Here is a 17,554-nt window from a genome sequence, read left to right as displayed (position 1 = left end):
ACAAGTCCTCTTAACAGAGTTTGTATTTAGGTTTTACTGTGGCTACCTGTCTTTCCCATGTTTGTACAATTACCAGCATTCAGTTTGAAAGTCTGGTTTGAAGGAAAGTTGGTATATTGATCCCAGGAATAAATCTGTCTGCAAGTTTGATAATGGTTGAGGATCTGGTCCTTTCAGTCTTTGCTGTTCTTTCTCCAAACTTGTGCTGGAAAATCTTGAAGGGATGTTCTTTTGGCTCTGAAATGTACTGCCCAGTTCTGATTTTAGTCTGCAACTGTGATGTGGCCAAAACCTCATCTGTACACACTGTGAAGCCCCTTCTAGCTGTGTGTTCAAACTCTCAAATCTTGCTAGAGGAACAGTTGAAGGTTTATGGCACTGCTCCATGGTGCATCCAACAGGAACAGAAGCAAAACTGCAAAGCAGAAGCTACCGGCTATTAAAAAAGCATAATTAAAATTTTAATTACTTCTGAAAGTAGTAGTGTCACTGGCTAGACATGCAAGTCCCACTGCAAGCCAAGTGAGAAATTCAAGTTTCTAGGAGGACCCTTGTTGGGTACACTTCTGAGAGTGGAGTGAGAGGATGGGATCCCAGTAGAACAGGCAAAGGGTGCCATACATGTCCCAGCTAAGCTGCCCTCCCCAGACTGCCTGCCTTCCCCAGCAGTCTGTCTGTCCATGTGTCTGCCTCCTATTGCTGCACTTATCTGATGGTCGAAGTCACTTATTTACATTGCCCACAGGGCATGTTGGATTGGAGCACATTCCCTCTCTTGTTACAGTTGATGAATGCAGCCCTATTAAAATATCATCTCATCCTCACACTAGATTGCAGTCTAAGATAATATGTGTTTTTTCTATATCGTTTATACAAGAAAGATTATGTTAAATGCCAGATCCAGTAAATATTTCAAGATCCACTGCATTGCTGAGAACAGTTTCTCCCCGGGCATATGTTTCAGAGCCAAAGAAAACACTAAAATTTTCCTTCCTGTTTAATTTTTTTTAAAGGGCACTTTTCCTATATCTCTCACTGATATGACAAGTTGTCATGTTCCATGATCTTATTACAGTTGCAGATGTAACTCAGCAGGGAATCTGCCCAAGTTTACATTTAAAATCATAAGACCCTGATTCCCATTTCTGTTTTTATCAGTTTACATCTTTCTGTGGTGTAAGACTTCCAGCTTTACCTCACTGTAATCAAGATCAGAATTGCTCCTAATTATAACACTTAACTCCTGTGTAGTGCTTTACACTTTCAAAGCTCTATATATTCATCAATTACTTATACCACAAAGAAGTATTCCATTCCCATTTGAAAAAGGGGAAACCAAAGCATGAGGATAAGAACTCTCTAAAAGACCTTGGGGATGGAGCTGGTGCTGACACCACCAATTCAGTAGCCTGGGTCCTTCCATGCCTCTCTCCAGCTGCCCTCTCCTGACTGTGCTGTGAGCACACAAAACATCACCTGGGAGAGGCTAGAAAGATATCACAGTGGGATCTAGGTTTCTCTGGATTATGGGGACTAGGTGATAGTTTGGGATGCAAAAAAGCTTGGAAAATCACCTATCTCTAGAAGAGCTTGTAAGGTGTCTTGCTGAGGCCTGCCAGGACATTGCATTGCTGAGATTTTGTCAGGAGGAGAGCAGGGGGATGGCCAGGCACTAAAATAAAACCTCAGACCACTGAAATTTTTCCTTAGAGATATATGTACTGATATATATATATACACGTGTCTCAGTATATATGTATCTATATATATATTTATCTGGAAGAGCACACATAGGAGTAGCAATACATATCTGAAAGGCTTAGAGATCTGTACACCTAATGCAAGCAAAGATGGTGATCTTTAACCTCAGTGGAACCAGATTTGTTCTGTATTTCATGCATTTGCTCCAAAGACTTTGCTGACCTGGGCTGATGTTAAGCAAGGTTAAGGAAAGTGATGAGCAAAATGGCTCAGAGAGAAAGAGAACAGCCCCAGTTCTAATCCCAGTATCTCATTGCAGTTCATTCCCTCTCCAGCCTTTGCTGGGGGGGATTTTCCTTCCTTGGGTGCCTGTGCAGGGAACTTTCCTTGCCTGGCTTTGTCACAGCAGCTGCTTTGTGCAAGCTGCACCAGTCTCCATGGGTTCTGGAATAAAAGCTGTGGCTGCACAGCATTGGGTAAATTTTATTTCAGAATAATATCCAGGCAGGATATTTTACTGGCCTATCTGTAGTGGATTAATTATTCTAGTACAGCTGTTCTGGGAAGGTATTTCCCTGTAGACAAGCCCATGGAGGGTAAAGGGGAAATGTGAGCTTGTTGAGGGATTAGGCAGAAGGGTGGGACATTTAAAGGTTCAGCTGAGAGTCAAATAAATGAACTGAAACCTTTGGAGGTTTCTCCATTGCTTCTCATGGAGATCAGATCACTTTTATCAAAGAATAAAAAGGACTGAGGTATGAATTTTCTTTACTACGTTGGTTAGCTGGAGAGGGAAAAAGAGAAAAGTGATTTGAAGAGGAAAAGTAGGTTACATGGACTTTAGATTATGTGATTTTGGAAGGTGTGAGTCATTTAGGAAAGAAGTGATGGGGGTGAAAATAATTTTCTCTGGTCGCTATGCAGTAATGCAGAACAGTTGTTCCCATGTTTATTGCTGTGTTTTCCAGCATGGAAATTGTTGGCTTGCACCATTGTGAGATTGGGATTGTGCAAGTTCAAATAGAAAAGCAAATATTTACCAATACAATAGCAGCTGATGCCAACTGTAACACCTGAAACAAATACGTTCAACAGAGAAGGAGGGATCATGAAATGAAACAGCTATTCTTTTAACTTTCATTTCCTGATGGGTCGTTGATTTGTTTGGGTTATTTTAAAAATAACTGGAACAACTGCACTTGAGTGGAAGTGCACACTAAGTCAGGGCAGAGAGAAGAAATCTGATTTCTTTTGTATTACAGACTCTGAAAACAGAGGATAGTGCCTCGTTAAAAACAGGGGCATCAGGAGATTGAATGGTTTATTCTTCTTTGACTGTATTGATATTTTGAATATAATTCACCCTCATGTGCCTTTCTATGTTGTGTAAGAAAAACTGAAAATCAAATACAAGCAAAAGCAGTTGTTTGTGTTCTTTCTGATGGTCCTTTCTCCTGTGGATGTGGGTGTTTGTCCCTTCCCCCATTTTATTTTCCTTTTTAACCATAAGCTGGCAAAAAGTCAGATTATTATCAAATTGTTTATATTGTTGCCTACAGTAAAATCAGCCCTTTTCAAAGCAATTACTTAGAAGCACCCAAGTCTGCCAACAGGGTATCATCTGTTGAGATTACCTCTGCTTTTCTTAGTTTGGTTACAGGTACCTGAATCATTACAGCATTTTTCTCTTGCTTTCTCTGACCTTGCTTTGATTTTTTTTTTCTTTTGGGGTTTTTTTGTGGGGTTTTGTCTTTTTTTTTATTTTGGTTTTTTTTAGCAGATTTATAGAGCAGGGTCACACAGGAGATGTTGCAGCATTAACCTGGGCTGCTCAGCAGCAATTTGTTACACCCTGGTACAGAGGTTGGGTGCCAGGGCTGCTCCAGGCCCTGTTGGGGTTCATGTTCTGTGATTTCTGTGCAGCACTGTGCCTCCTGCCCATGTGCTGTGTGAGCTGCAAGCTCTCTAAAGCTGGAGCAGCCTCAGCACTGCACTCTGCTGTACCAGAGCTGATGGTTTAGCCTGAGCATCCTGACTATCAGTGCCAGGGCAAATCCCTGCTCAGGTTATTGCAGCCTTGGGTTTTGTTTACTTGTACAAGGGCACTCTCTGCACTAACACAATCTAAAGCTCACCAGAGTCAGAGATGGTTTGCTCAAGGACCCAAATGCAGCAGTTCTCCTCCCCACCTCTGCCCTGTGGCTTGTTTTCCCGTGGTTCCCTCTCTGGGGAAGGCTCTGCAGACCTGGGGCTTGTCCTGACCCTGGGGAAGGAGAGAGCTGAGAGCAGAACTGAGACCTCACGTGCTTCTGCATTCACCAGTGCAGACACAAAGTACACAGCAGGAGAACATCTGCCTACAGGGAGTACTGGGGATGACTTGTAGTGTTTGAATCATTTGTTTGTTTCTCTGATGCAAAATGGACAGATCCCAACCTGGGACGTAGCAAAATCAGATGCTGGATTCTCTTCTGGCTATAAATTCCCCCTGACTACAACTTCTTCCCATGCTGGAGGAAGCCTCTGCTGTGGGGACAGTGGGGACAGAACACATCAGTGCTCTGGTGAGCTGGGCAGGAGCTCTGTCTGGAGGTTTGTGCCCTGGCAGTGCCCCATGTTTGGAAGCTTCACTCCAAGTGTGTTTATCTGTCCCTGGTCTCACGAGGAGAGGTGAAGAGGAGCTTGGATCCAAATGCAGATGCTACTCTCCTGCATAGAGAGGAAAATGATGTTTGGGGAAATGTTTTCTTGCATATTTAGTCTCAGCCTTGCACTGTCCCTCTCCATCCCACAGATTTACTTTCTCCCCTAGCATGGATATGTTTGTTTTTCACTGATCCTTAGATACCTCCATTTCTTCTCTCCCAGAGTTTAACTCTTGTACAAAAGAGGTTCAAATGTGTTTTTAGTCTGTTCATGGTTATGCTAGAAGAGCCTTTCAGACAGGCTAAGAAAAGTCAGCCAAGCAGGTCAGAGAAAAGAAAGCCTTCATATGCTTTGTGGATTGCTCTCATGGTTGGTGAAACTGTCAGGGCAGGAAAAAAAAAAAAAGAAAAAAAAGACTGTGTTTGTCTGTGTGTGTATGTGGAAATCTTTGTTGCTCCAGTCTAGACCTTCCCTGCTGTTCTGGGAATGAGGGAAACTGCAGCCGGAGCAGCAAGCCTGGGTGAAATCATAATAGTCCCATTGACAGAAGCCTGCAGTCGGTGGACGTGCAGACCCAACACCCTGTCAGGGAAAATGCCTGACACTCAGACTGACACTGTTGTGACTGAGGGACCCTGGCTAACAGCCCTTGTGCTGCTTTCTCATGGAACAGCCAAAACTGGACACTTCTTCTGAGCTTTAAGTAGATCCAGGAGAGCTCTGGGCCTGATGTTGCATAAGTGAAGAGCTTTAGAACTCCCTTTTTACAGGACATGCACGAGGTATGATGAGAGTAGCTTTTCTTTCCACAGAGCCATCAGTGCTCTCCACTCTTGATGTGAGAAAATCACATACGCTACCCTGGAGACTGAAACACATCGGGGTTGGCCAAAGACGATGTGTTGAGCCATATGTTGACCCAAATCATCAGGAGATTCTGTGGGTTTCATGTCCCAGCTTTGTTGCATTCAGGCCCTCCCTTGTGTTTGTCAGGCTTCCAGAGACTGATGTCTGGCGTTCCCACCCTGTCTGCCACCCAGTCCCAGTGAGTTTTTTGCTGGAATGAGAACCTTTTGATTTTTAATTTTGAAATAACTTTGGGGGTTTAAAATTTCTTTCCTGGGTGTTCTTTAAGATTTCAGATGAAAATGATAAAGAGGCTGTATCCAAAACAAAACCTCTTATGTTGGGGGCAAATGAAATGTTTCCCCTTTTTCTTTACCCCCTTTTTCTTAATTTGCTAATAGTTTAAAGCAAACTGGAGTCAAGCAGAAATGCTGTTACAGTACTAGCATCCTCTTTTTCCTTCCCTTCCTTGACAATGATGCTTTGCATTGCCTATATCTTCACTTCCCCAGAAGACACTTCCAGGGAGCATCTTTTTCCTTTAGACCTCCAACCCCAGCTCTTCAGGTTGTTCCTGTATGTACCAGATTAATGACATCAACTCCACCAGTCTGTATTTGTGGCTGCAAAAATAGCAAGGTGGTGACTCAAAACGAGGAGTGCTTTCCAAGTGGTAATGTTGTATTTAGTATATTAACCACCACCCCTCGGAGGAGGCGGATGGATGTGGAGGAGGAAGAGGTTGTTTTGGAGATTTTGTGCGAAACGTCTTTTGACTGACAGCATTCTGTGACGGTTCCCAAAAGCAGTGCCTTTCTCTGGCTCCTGAATTCACTTATCTTTTGGCAAATCTCCTCCCCAGCCTGCTGCCTCTCCTCCTTGGGATACTGAGACACCGGAAAGAGACAACAAAAGAAACACCCAGCATGACGCCCCCCTGGCACAGGGACATGGGATGAATGCAACTCGAGTCAGTTCTCAGCAGATGGGTTTGTAGTGGAGCAAAGGCTCCTCCAGCTCTCAGAGTTGTTTTGGCCCCAGTGACCAGAATTTTGATAGTGTGTCCCTGATTATTTTCTGAGCTGCTGCTGACTTTTAAGACCTACTGCATGGCTAACTGATGGAAAATAAAACCTTTATAAGTGCTACTGGCAGCAAGGGTGGGGGAGGATCTTATTAGAAAAGCCATATATGGCACACTGGCCTATGCTATAACTGTGTATTTCAATTGTACTCTGCAAACTTTGCCCCTGCAGACTGATGGAAAATGGCAAGATGGAGCATGGATTCATTTTCTAAAGGAAATGAGGATATAAATTCATTTAAGAAATGACATGCCAATTTTTCTTGCTCCGTTTTCCTCTCATAATAAACGGTACAGCTGCCAGGAATTTTTGTGAAAATAACACTTGCTTTCTTCTTTTTTTATCCTTTTCTTTTCTTTCTTTTTATTTTTTTTTCCTAAATCCTGCTCAAACATTATAAAAGACCCAGAGCCAGATATATTTAAGATCTCAGCAGAGGTAAACCTCACTAAACAAACGTCCCTGCCCTCATTGCTGCTGCTAGCAACATAGGCTGCAACATTACTTCCTCAAAACTTGGAGAAAATATATAACCCATTTACTTAATGGACTCAGCTATAATGTCATCAGTTAAGTGAATCCGTGAATAAAGAACAAGATGAAGTAATTGCTTCCAAAACATTTCTGGAATGAAGTAAAGCTTCACAGTGACTGGTCTCCTGGGCTCCCTTTGATAACCTCTTTTAAGCAAAGTTAGTTCTTCTGTGATGCAGAGATCCTATTCCAGGTGTTATTAGGGACTGAATTTGCTAGCCAGCATTAAGGGGGCTGCTTGATCCAACCCCACAGTGTCTGGGTGTGTGGCTTGCCCTCTTGGTTTGGCTTAAAACAGCAGCTGGAGTAAAAGCCCCTTCTAACCACATTGATTAAAGTTGTTACAGAGGCATAGTGCCAGGTGCTGTTAATCTTGTAAGGGGCTATAATAAAGTCTTAATGCCTCCAAAATATACTGGGCTAGTGATCTGAGCACAACTCCAGAAGTCAGGCCACTGGCTCTGTGTCCCATGAACACCCTGCAAAGCTGGGAGGTGATTGCAGGTGTGTGAACCACATGTTGGGTGGTGTGAGCTGAGCTGAAAGCATCAGGAGGTGGCACTTGTGGCAGTGTAGATCAGCACTGGGAGAGCCAGGGACCACCACTGCAGAAAAGGGGCTGTTTTGCCACTAGGATTAAAGCTCATGTCTCCGTGTGGACAGAGGGCTTCTGGCTTCAGCCTGGAACCCAGAAACCTGCTGTGCACCAGCCCTGTGCCTCCTATTCTTCACTTGACCTCCGGTTCACTCTGTGACCAAATTCTTGGGAAAGATGCTCTGAAATGGAAAAACTGGCATTCATAAACTGCATTTCAGCTCTATTTCTGGAGGTGCTGAGCACCTGTGGGTCCTCTGGGCAGCAGCTGGAAAGACAGCCAAGAAATGACACAAAACTGGGTGTGGGTGTCCCAGATGAGAGTTTCTAAACAAATGAAGAAATGCCACTGGTCTAATGTTGCAATTGTTGCTCCTTGACTACTGTGGGAGAGCAGCAGAAGCAAGGTCTGCATCACTGGAAGCTTATTTTACACATGGCTTAGGACTTTTTTCTTGAGAGGCAACTAAACTGGAGAGAAAAGGCTGGTGTGCCCTCCCACAGCAAAAGCAGAACCTGAAAGGCTGATTTGTCCCTGAGGAGCTCAGGGATCTGTCTGTGGAAACCCTCGCTCCACTCCTGGATTTCAGGAGTGCTGAGCCCCTGAGATGTAGATCTAAGTCTTGTTTATTTTCAGTATCAGAAAAATGGCTGGAAATGCCATTTTTGTAGTCCACAGTATAGAACTGTTTTCCTGAATCTGCAGTTTTTATTGCTAAACCCTGACAATCAGAAAACTAGATTGGAAAAGATATCTGAGGTCATTTAGTCCAACTGTTTGTTCAGAGCAGGGCTATTTTCAAAATCAGATCAGGTCATATCAAATAATCAGTTTAGCTGTTATACATTTTTAGAGGTTTCTGCCTCTGTAGCCACACTAAAATGCTAATCTGGCATTTGGCACAGTGAATTAGGCAGAAATTTCCAGCAAATACAAGATATCTCTTAGGCAAGAAACTCCTGAGGTGGGTCAGCTGTGGGCAGATAGCTCCTTTCTTTGTCTGTGGCAGATCCCTTTGGCAGGGTTCCCACCCCTCCCTGCTTCCCATCTTCCCTCCTGTCCCCACTGTCTGGCTGCCCAAGGTCCTTGGACCCTCAGGGCTGTGTGAAACAAAGTGTTTGTGTGGCTCTGCTCGGGGAGTCAAAAACCTTGGGGAGCCAGGGCCAGAGTGGGAATGATAGTTGTTCACCAGCTGTGCTTATGAAGCACAATTAGAAGCTCTCCCTTCCCAGTTCTCCTTCTTTATCCTTTGCACAGTGCCCCTATCTGCCCTTCTCCTGTAATGTTGTATTTCCCTCAGAAGTATTATTTGCACAATGTTGTGGTTTTTTTCCCCACATGCTTATTTTTCTGGCTGTTTCACACTGGATGAAATGTTTAGTTCTTTCCATCTGACTTGGAGGTTTCTGGTCTTACAATTGCTCTGGAAAAATGTAAGTGCTTAATCAACATGCAACTACTGGAAGGAAAAAGAAAAAAGGAAATGTAAAATCATATTCTTTTTGTTTCACAGAGGAAAGCCCTGTGGTACAAAATACACAAAAAATAGGTTTTGTCAAGGGGTCTGGATTCTCTTCCCATCCCAGTGCCTTGTCTGATTTCCATCTGGTGCCTGATCTCTGAGCCTTCTTGCCTGCCTCCTGCTCTTGCCTTTATTTCTATTCACTGATTTTATCTGTTGAGGTGATGAGCAGCTTAGGGCAGGTACCATCCAACCTAAAAGGTACCTGTGCCAGTTAGCAAAGCATCTGCCCTGTGATCCCTTTGTACTCAGTGGGGAAGAGACACCTCAGAATGATTCAGATCTGAAGTGGGATAAATCACAGCTCTTTTTTCTCTCCATTAGTTGCAGTGGGAAACTAAAACTACCACGTTGCTAACCTGGACAAAGGAAAGCTACTGGGAACCTCTGGGGGCTGGAGCATATGCAGTGTTTATCACAAGCAGCTCAGCTGAAAACTTCAACACCTCACTGTAACAAATTATAATGCAAGGAAAAGCTACTTTTCCTGGGTTTCTTTCACACAAAGAATCTCATTGCTGAATAACACCATCAAAGCAAACAGAGAAGAAATGACTTGAGCTCTTTTTTTGTAATAGCAGGGAAGGGCTGTAAGCAAAATTAAGCACTGTTCTGAGAATAAATAGAAGAGCAGGGACTGGTGTTAGAGCAACCCTTAAGGAAGCTGAGAGGAAACTTAAGGCCTGATAATTTGCAAACTGAAAAAGAATAATCAAGATGCAGATATAGGGGTAAGGAGTTTGCCCTGTCAGGCTGTTCTTTAGAAGAAGGAAATATTCTGTTTGGCTCTGCCTGATGAGCAGACTGCCTCATTGTAGCTGATCTAGGTAGAAGAATCACTTTGAAGGGGGAAAGAACTGCATGGTGTTTAGCAACCTGGCTTTTAAATGAAAAAAACTGAGGGATTAAGTTAGCAAAATGTTGAACATCAACAAGAAGTCTCACATAAAAACAAAACAAACCAAAAACAACAGAGAATCCTTACCCCCTAACTTCTCAACAGGCCAAATGGTCTCTTGAAATGTGGTCTTTTATGTGAGAACTGCAACAACATTGAAGTGTGGAAGCCAGAAAGGGCTTTCTGAAGGCTGTTGCCACTGGTGGGTGTGAGGATGGAGGAACAGGTTCCTGTTAGCTGATCTGGAGGCCTCACATCTCTTTTTCCACCCTCATCATTTTCCATACATCCCTGCTGCCCTCTCCTCCTTGTTCTATTGTCCCCTTATCTTTGCTCCCATTACATCTCTTTGCAAATGGATTATTTTTGATAAATGCACTTCTTTTTTTTTCCTCAAAAAAGCACATATTTATGAAGATAATCTGTCACTTTCCTCCAACTTTGTGTGTTTTGTTTCCCTGCCTGCTGTGTATTGGGGTTCATCTTTAGTTTAGAAGATAGGAGGTTTTTATTCTTTTCCTGCTGCCCTGTGCCCAGCACCACAGAGCCACATTCTGCTGCCATAAACCCTACAATGACCCAGTATGTGCTGATTTGTGGCCAGCAAGTGGGTGACAGTTTCTATAGTAGATAATGTAGCCACTAGTTAGGTAAAATAGCAATAAAATTGTAATAATTTGCTAAAGCCTTTTCTCAAGGGCAGATTTCCTGTTACAAAATTATGACTCAGGCACCACCATTTTCAGTGGTCCATTCCTCAATGAATGAATGTTTTTCATCCACCAGGGTATTGAATCTGTTCCCTTGGATGTGTGTTAGGTATTTGTGCAAGCACTATGTTGAGGTGTTGTTGTTATGGTAACTTTTGTCTGTTACTCTTGATTCTGCATATAGTGCAATTATGAATTGCTGTTGTTTTAAAATAATCCAAGCTGCCTCCAGTCCAGGGAACCAGCATTGCTCCCTAAGACCTGCACATCCACACAGGCAGAGCTGCTTTACCATATGTTGTTAAAATAAAAAGTTGATGAGGGAAAATAAGGCATCAGAAATATCGCTATGGAAAATCAATGAAGAAGTCCACATTTCCCTTGAACATTCTTCCACAGCTCTAAGACAGACACCTACTGGTTTTTTCCTTTTAAATTAATTCAGCTGTGGTTCTCAGGTAATCACATGAGTCCAAATAAGCAATACTGCACTGTAGTAATTGAAATATTTGTCTAAGCTGTGATACTTAGATGGAAGTACTTAAGAAAAGCCCACTTACACCCCAGTCTGACAATGTTTGAATTGCACACCCATGCCAGACCTGCCTCAGTATATTGCAAAAAAGCCAGGGGAGGGAGCTGGAGAGTGGAGAGGCATGTGCAAGGAGATGGTTTCCCCATGTGGTTATTCCTTGGGTGAGGATGCAGGGCCAGCTGGAGGCCCAAGGCAGGAGGATACCTGCTGACCCTGGCCATCCTTCAGAGAGAGGAGAGGGGACAAGCTTCTTGCCTTCTCTGGCAATAACTGCCCCAAGATGCACAATGAAGATCTCAGCAAGCTCACCTCAGGATTAACTCCCTCAAACTTGTCAGGAAACTGTTAACCTTCATCTCTGTAACAGAGATGGTCCAAGCCAGCATCCTGACCTGCAGAGCCCAGAACAAAGTTGGGATTTCACGGCTCCAAACTTCCTCTTAACTTGCAGCCACTAGCCCAAAGTCTCTTTGTCTTGGGCAGTGGCTACCTCTGCCACCTTGGCCATGTACAGACCCCTCTTGCAAAGTTCATTCCAACACTACTGCAGTGTCCGTGGTGCAAGGACCTCCTCTTGCCCTTTCTCTTTCCAGTTTTAATCAATTTTTCACTTTTCTGGCTGTGAAGCCACTCAGATCTCAGTGCAATACTAAGAGCACACAAAACCACTGAGGGCTGTGGCTCCAGTGCCCAGAATTTGCCTCAAGGCTCCAAAACATTCCCTGGATGTTGCCCAGGGGACTATAAATCCACTTCTATCACTCCAGACTTTGAAGGACAGGCATTTTCTCTTAAATAGACCTTTGTTTTCATTCCTTTATTTATCTGGAGCTGACACTTCACCAGAGTAGAAGCAGCCAGGCACTAAAACAAAGAGAACTGTGAGTCCTTGACTTCTTCTGAGACTTGCAGTCTGTGCTTAAGAAGGAAAAAAAAAAAACCAAAACAACACATAGCAGAGAAAGTCCTTTTACACATTTGTCTCTTTGGCTTTTCTAAAACATTAAATAGGCAGAGCAAAGATAAGTGGTTTCTTCTCTACTTCATGAGATACTAAAAAAGAAAAAATATTCGCAGAATAAAAATGAAAGAAACAAAAGATCCAGTACACAAGGTGCTCCTTCAGTTTCTTGGGAAAATGTGCTGTTGAGGCTCGAGGTTGTTTGTCTGCATTGCAAACCTTCACATTGAGCTTTCGGAAAATGTTTCATTTAACTAGATACTTGACCCTCTGTGTAGATAATGTGTCTCCAAAATGAAGGGAGGAAAGGAGGAGGCAAGGAAGAAGAAAGAAACTGTCTTTGCTCCTATTATCTTCAAACACTGCAACATTTCTTCGGGGCTGCAAGATAAACTGTGAAGGAGAGCTCTCCCATCCTTCCCCCGCTCTGGGAGATCTCATCTTCCCCTCAGTCTGGTGCAGGCCTGATTTCACTTTCTAACCATTTTCTGCAGCATGTTTTACCAGGGCTCAGCTGCAAACAAACCAGATTACCCAGCTGGGCTGGCATCAGCAGCGGGTGTTACCCTGAGACTGAAATCCAGGCTTTTCACTTCATGTTCAAGTACAGAATAAGACTGAAAACCATAACAGGGGAGAGCAGTAAGGTGGTCAAGCATCCAGAAGTACTCTGAGCTGCAGGGGACAAATGGCATCTCTTTCAGTGGCAATTTTCCCTTTCTTGGCCAACTTTGGGTGGAAGCTCTCCCTTTGCTTTTGCTGCAAGCACGACAACAGCTTCGGGCATGCACATCCTGTTGTGCTGCAAGAGCAATTGGGCTGCTCTAAGGTGGGGTAGGGGGATCAGAAATAATGAAAGCAGTGACCAGAGAGGGAGGAAGTTGCAGGGACATCATTCAGCCCAAAGGCAGTTTGAAAAAGTCTGAAAACTGTTTGGGTGTTGGTTTAGCAAGCAGTGCCCTGGTCATCCTTGCAGGCCTTGCCATTTCCTTCCTCCATTGGTGAGGGCTTTGCAGTGCCTCTAAAACCCAGCAATTTATTGACTCACTCAGATGAGGATTTGGGGGAATTTATCTTTTCATGCAACCAAGTTTAAAGCTCTTGTCTCTGGCCTTGAAGAAGAAAATGAAGCTGGTCCTGGACAAGGAGGGTGGTTCTCACGTGGGTTTTCCTGTCACCACCATGCGAGACTACTGCCTGCACCAGGCACTGAGCCACAGCCACCAAATGCATCCAGACTGCCAGCTGGACTTCAACCAGACATCCAAAGGTGAAATCTTATCTCCATGCCTGAGAGAAAACAGGAGGAGATGCAGATGGTCCCAATAAACCATTGCAGGAAACAAAGTACACTTGATAAGGAGCAAAGGAAAAGGAGGACGAGAATTCCTAATGTCAGTGATTCTGTTAAAGACTTTGACCATACCTTATGGGAAACTGCAAAGTTAAAATATAAATAAACTGACTTTAAAACCTCAATATTGCAACAGTAGTGGCTGAGTTGAATTTAAATTACCTTCTGTAATTCTTGGAATGTCTAATGCTCTGAGAAAGTGTGATGTTTTTCTTACCTCTTACATAACTTTTTTTTGGTCAAATTTCGGAAGCAGTGTATTGATTTTATTCTTTTAAGGCAGAGATTATCAAACCTGTTATCTTCTGCTTACAAATAATATGCCAGGCCTAACCATAAAGAAGGGAACTAGCAGTTCAAACAGTATAGAGAATTCTTCTCAATGTCTTGTCCAAGGACCCTGATCCTTTTCTCAACAGTCCCTCAGTGCTGAAGGAAGAGGTGAATGGAAACATCACATTAGTGACTGTCATTGTATTTTATTTATCTGCTGAGTGCAGTGAAGAGAGGGAATTATTTCCCAGCTCTAGATTACTGTAGGTCTTGTCCATAGACAGGATTTAAATCCTGCAGACTACAATGTGTGTTTGCTCTTTGCATTCTGAAGCACCTGGTGGCTTGAGAAAAAGGCAGTTGTGTATCTGCTCATAAACACTGAAAACCAGACAGCCACACACACAAGATCTAATTTAAAGGTTTAGTTTTGTTTTCACCATCTGAATAGGACTGAGTATTACATCAGCAACAGCTCAGTCTCCTCCTTAGTGGTTTAGCATTTTGTGATAAGTCCATGCAGGCCTGGAATATTCTGTCTTGTTGATTAGAATTAATTAAACAATGATATGTCTCTACTTAACACAGGATGATTCTATATTGGGTGTTTTTCTAGAATGATATACAAGTAAATCTATGGGACACTCTTGGACTGACTGCTGATTCATTTCTGATTTATAAAAATAAACAGATAGCAAGACATATGTCTGAGACAAACAGCATTTACTCTGTGGGAACATGTAAATGTAATAACACTCTTTAACAGGGTTAAACAATATTAGCCCTCTGATTTGTCATTATTAGTGTCACTAATTCTAGTTTCATGAACATCACTGAAAATATATGGCACGCAAAAAACAACTACCATAATGTGAGCACATCCATCTGTCTTTCCAGAAGAAAAACAGGCTTGGCAGGGACTGCAGTTCTGCAAGGATTTGAAACAACAACTTTTTATTCATTAAAATGTGGTTATGGTCTGAAAATGGACTTTGGGGAGAGAGGGGGGAGGGGAAAAAATGATCCCTCATTATAGACAGCACCTAGCCAGTCCAGTTTGTCTTCCATGGGCAGTCTGCACTGACAGATACAAATCTTGTTACTGCCCCCATTGAAGCCAGTGGAAAAATTCCCTGTTGCATTCAGTGGGAGCAAGACCAGACCCCAAATCTGGACTGTTGTCAACAGTGGGGAGCCAACGTCAGGCTAAACAGAGCAAATTTGGGTTTTTTTCTGCCCCATGTGTCTTCAGCAAATTGCCAGCTAAGTGTTGAATCCAGACTCTTTATAGCTCTTGAGGAGAGCAGCTGGTCAGGCTTTGCCAAGCTTGTGGAGTTTGAGGCTTTGCAAACCTCATGAAATATTTACTAGCTCTGCAGGACATGATTGACTTTTGCAATCCAGCTCTGCTTTCCCTTCAGATCAGGGCTCACCTCTTCACCAGGACACTTCTGGTTGGCCTGGGTGTCCATGTGTGTGTCCACAGGAAGGCAGTAGTAAAATTGTGGTACCACAGGGGATGGGAGGGAGACTTGCACAGGGCTGTGCTACGCAAAAACCACAACCTGAACCAAGTTTCTTCTCCAGCATGTCCCTGCCTTGCTCTCCCTCTCCTCGTTGCCTGCTGTGCAGATTGTTTGAGCTCTGAGGGTCTAATGCCAATAAATAACAGTGCCCCAGGCAGGAGGAACACCTCTGCTGCAAGTGAAGGGCCAAGCTGTGATGGATGAAGCACTCAGCTGGAAAGACCAACTGAGCCATCTGCCCCTGCACGTGCCAAACAGCCCAGTGATAACTGCAGCCCACGTGGGGTATGTGAGTTCCTCCTGAGCCCAGGGTTACCTCCCAAGGGTATCCGCATCCCAGTGGTCAGCAGTTCCCAGCAGGGAGCTCCAGCTTTTCCTATCCCTACCAGCAAGAGGCCAAGGGCTGCTCAGGGTGGGTGGGATGCTGGACACACACACACCATGGATGTCACCAGCAGCATCTGGCTGCAGGAGCTGAGCACAAAGCAGGAGACAGGGGCAGAAAAGGGTTTCAGAGGCACATGGCCTCTCCTTATTAACCTCTTCGGAAAGCCACCAGTTCAGAGAAAGTTCCAGAACCACTTTACAGGATTTCCCCAGCTGTATGTAGTTGGAAAGATCTTTTCCTTATGCTTAACCTCAGTCACCTTTGCTGTAAATAACGCTAATTCATAAGAAACAAGAAGAGCAGTTGATCACTGTCCTCTTTATAGCCAGTTTCTGCATATTGGAAGACTTTTATATCTTTCCCCAGTCTTGCCTTTTCTAGACCAAACAAACCCAAGTCGTACAATTTTTCCTTACATGTCATGTTTTCCAGATCTCTTATTGTTCCTGTTTGCTCTTCTCTGGCTTCTCACCAATCAGTCTCTCTCTTTCTCAAATTCTGATGCCCAAAGCTGGATATCTTCCTCATATTTCGCTTCTTTGATACAGGAGGACAGTGAAACAAACAAAACAAGCACCAGATGAGGAGCTGATATTTAATCCCCTCCATTATCTTTGAGCTGGGTAGCACTGCTGCAGGGTTTTAGGAGAAAAAAGAGCCAAAGTGGGAGCTCACTAAAGCATTGAACATCAAATTACAGCAATTCCTAGTTATGACCAACTCTTAAATTAGGCCAAGTCCTAATTAACTCTGAGTTTATTACTTTGCTCTGATAAATATTCTCCTGTACGTTCGCCTCCGATGGGGTTTTAGAGACAGAATGAAAAGTTTTCCTTGCTTCAGCTTGGCTCCTCCCAGCACCTCTGCATCTCTGCTGCCTTCCTGCATTCCCACTGCTGCCTGGATCAGGACAGAAATTGCTGTGCTGGCTGCAGGAAAGGGGAGGGGGGTAGGGGGAAGGACACTGTTGTCATGTCCATGTTCTATCTGTCATCTACTGGTAGCTATTTATACTGCGCTTATCACTGTGGTGGGGATGAGCCCGGGGTAATGGGAATGCATTAGAGAGGCTTTGAAGCAGAGAGCTGAAAAAAGAAAGATACTGTTGTTTTTTTAATGTGCTAGACTGAGCCTGGGAGGGAAGAGCTACCTGTCACAGCACCGGGACTGCTTTGCAGACACGGTGTCTCTGCAGACCCCCAGCCTTCCAGTGGTGCTCAGAATCCCTGAAAAAAAATCTCAGTCTGCATCAGAAAAATGGAAATCCCTTCAGTACTGAGCTCCAGGGTTTCAGTAGCAGCATGGTTTATTCAGCCTGTTTCCCTTGTGCTGTATGTTGGCCTTCATGTGTTTTCAATATTTAAAACCTGCTTTTCATGACATTGTCTCTTCTGGAATTTCTACCCAAAATTTCTCTTTTTCTGGGCTTCTTCATTCCAAAAATGGTGTGGTTTTGTGCTTTGACCTCCTACAGCTGTGAAATTTCTGTGTGTCCGTTAAGATGAAGAGAATGACAGAAAATTAACTGAGTTTTATTATCTACTGTAACAGTACTAGAGACGGGTGGGAGCTGTATCCATTTGGGCTGTGTAGCACAGGACATGGCAGCACCTGGATTATTCATTCTGATTTTTTCTTAATTTTGTTTTCCCCCTCAATTGATTTATAAGGCACCATCATTGCCTTTTATTGTTATAAACTAAGCTGTGTAGGAGGTTCCAAATGAAACCATTTAATTTTTTAATCCTCCGCTTCCTTCATGAAAAAAACATTCCCCAAACACTTCATATTCAGTGCTACTGGAGATGGGAAATCAAGGACAATTTTTAAACAGATTAATTTCTCCAGACAGTCTTGCTATTGACAAATCCAGTTAATAATACTACATATTTTTAGAGTACACAGAGAAATGCTGTATCTACTCATTCACCTTGCAGAATAGTTTAACACTGCATGTCAGCATCTGAAGTGGATTGTCT

Source organism: Calypte anna, chromosome 20 (assembly GCF_003957555.1).
Source record: "Calypte anna isolate BGI_N300 chromosome 20, bCalAnn1_v1.p, whole genome shotgun sequence".
In the NCBI taxonomy this organism is placed as follows: Eukaryota; Metazoa; Chordata; class Aves; order Apodiformes; family Trochilidae; genus Calypte; species Calypte anna.
This window is presented reverse-complemented; position numbering follows the sequence as displayed.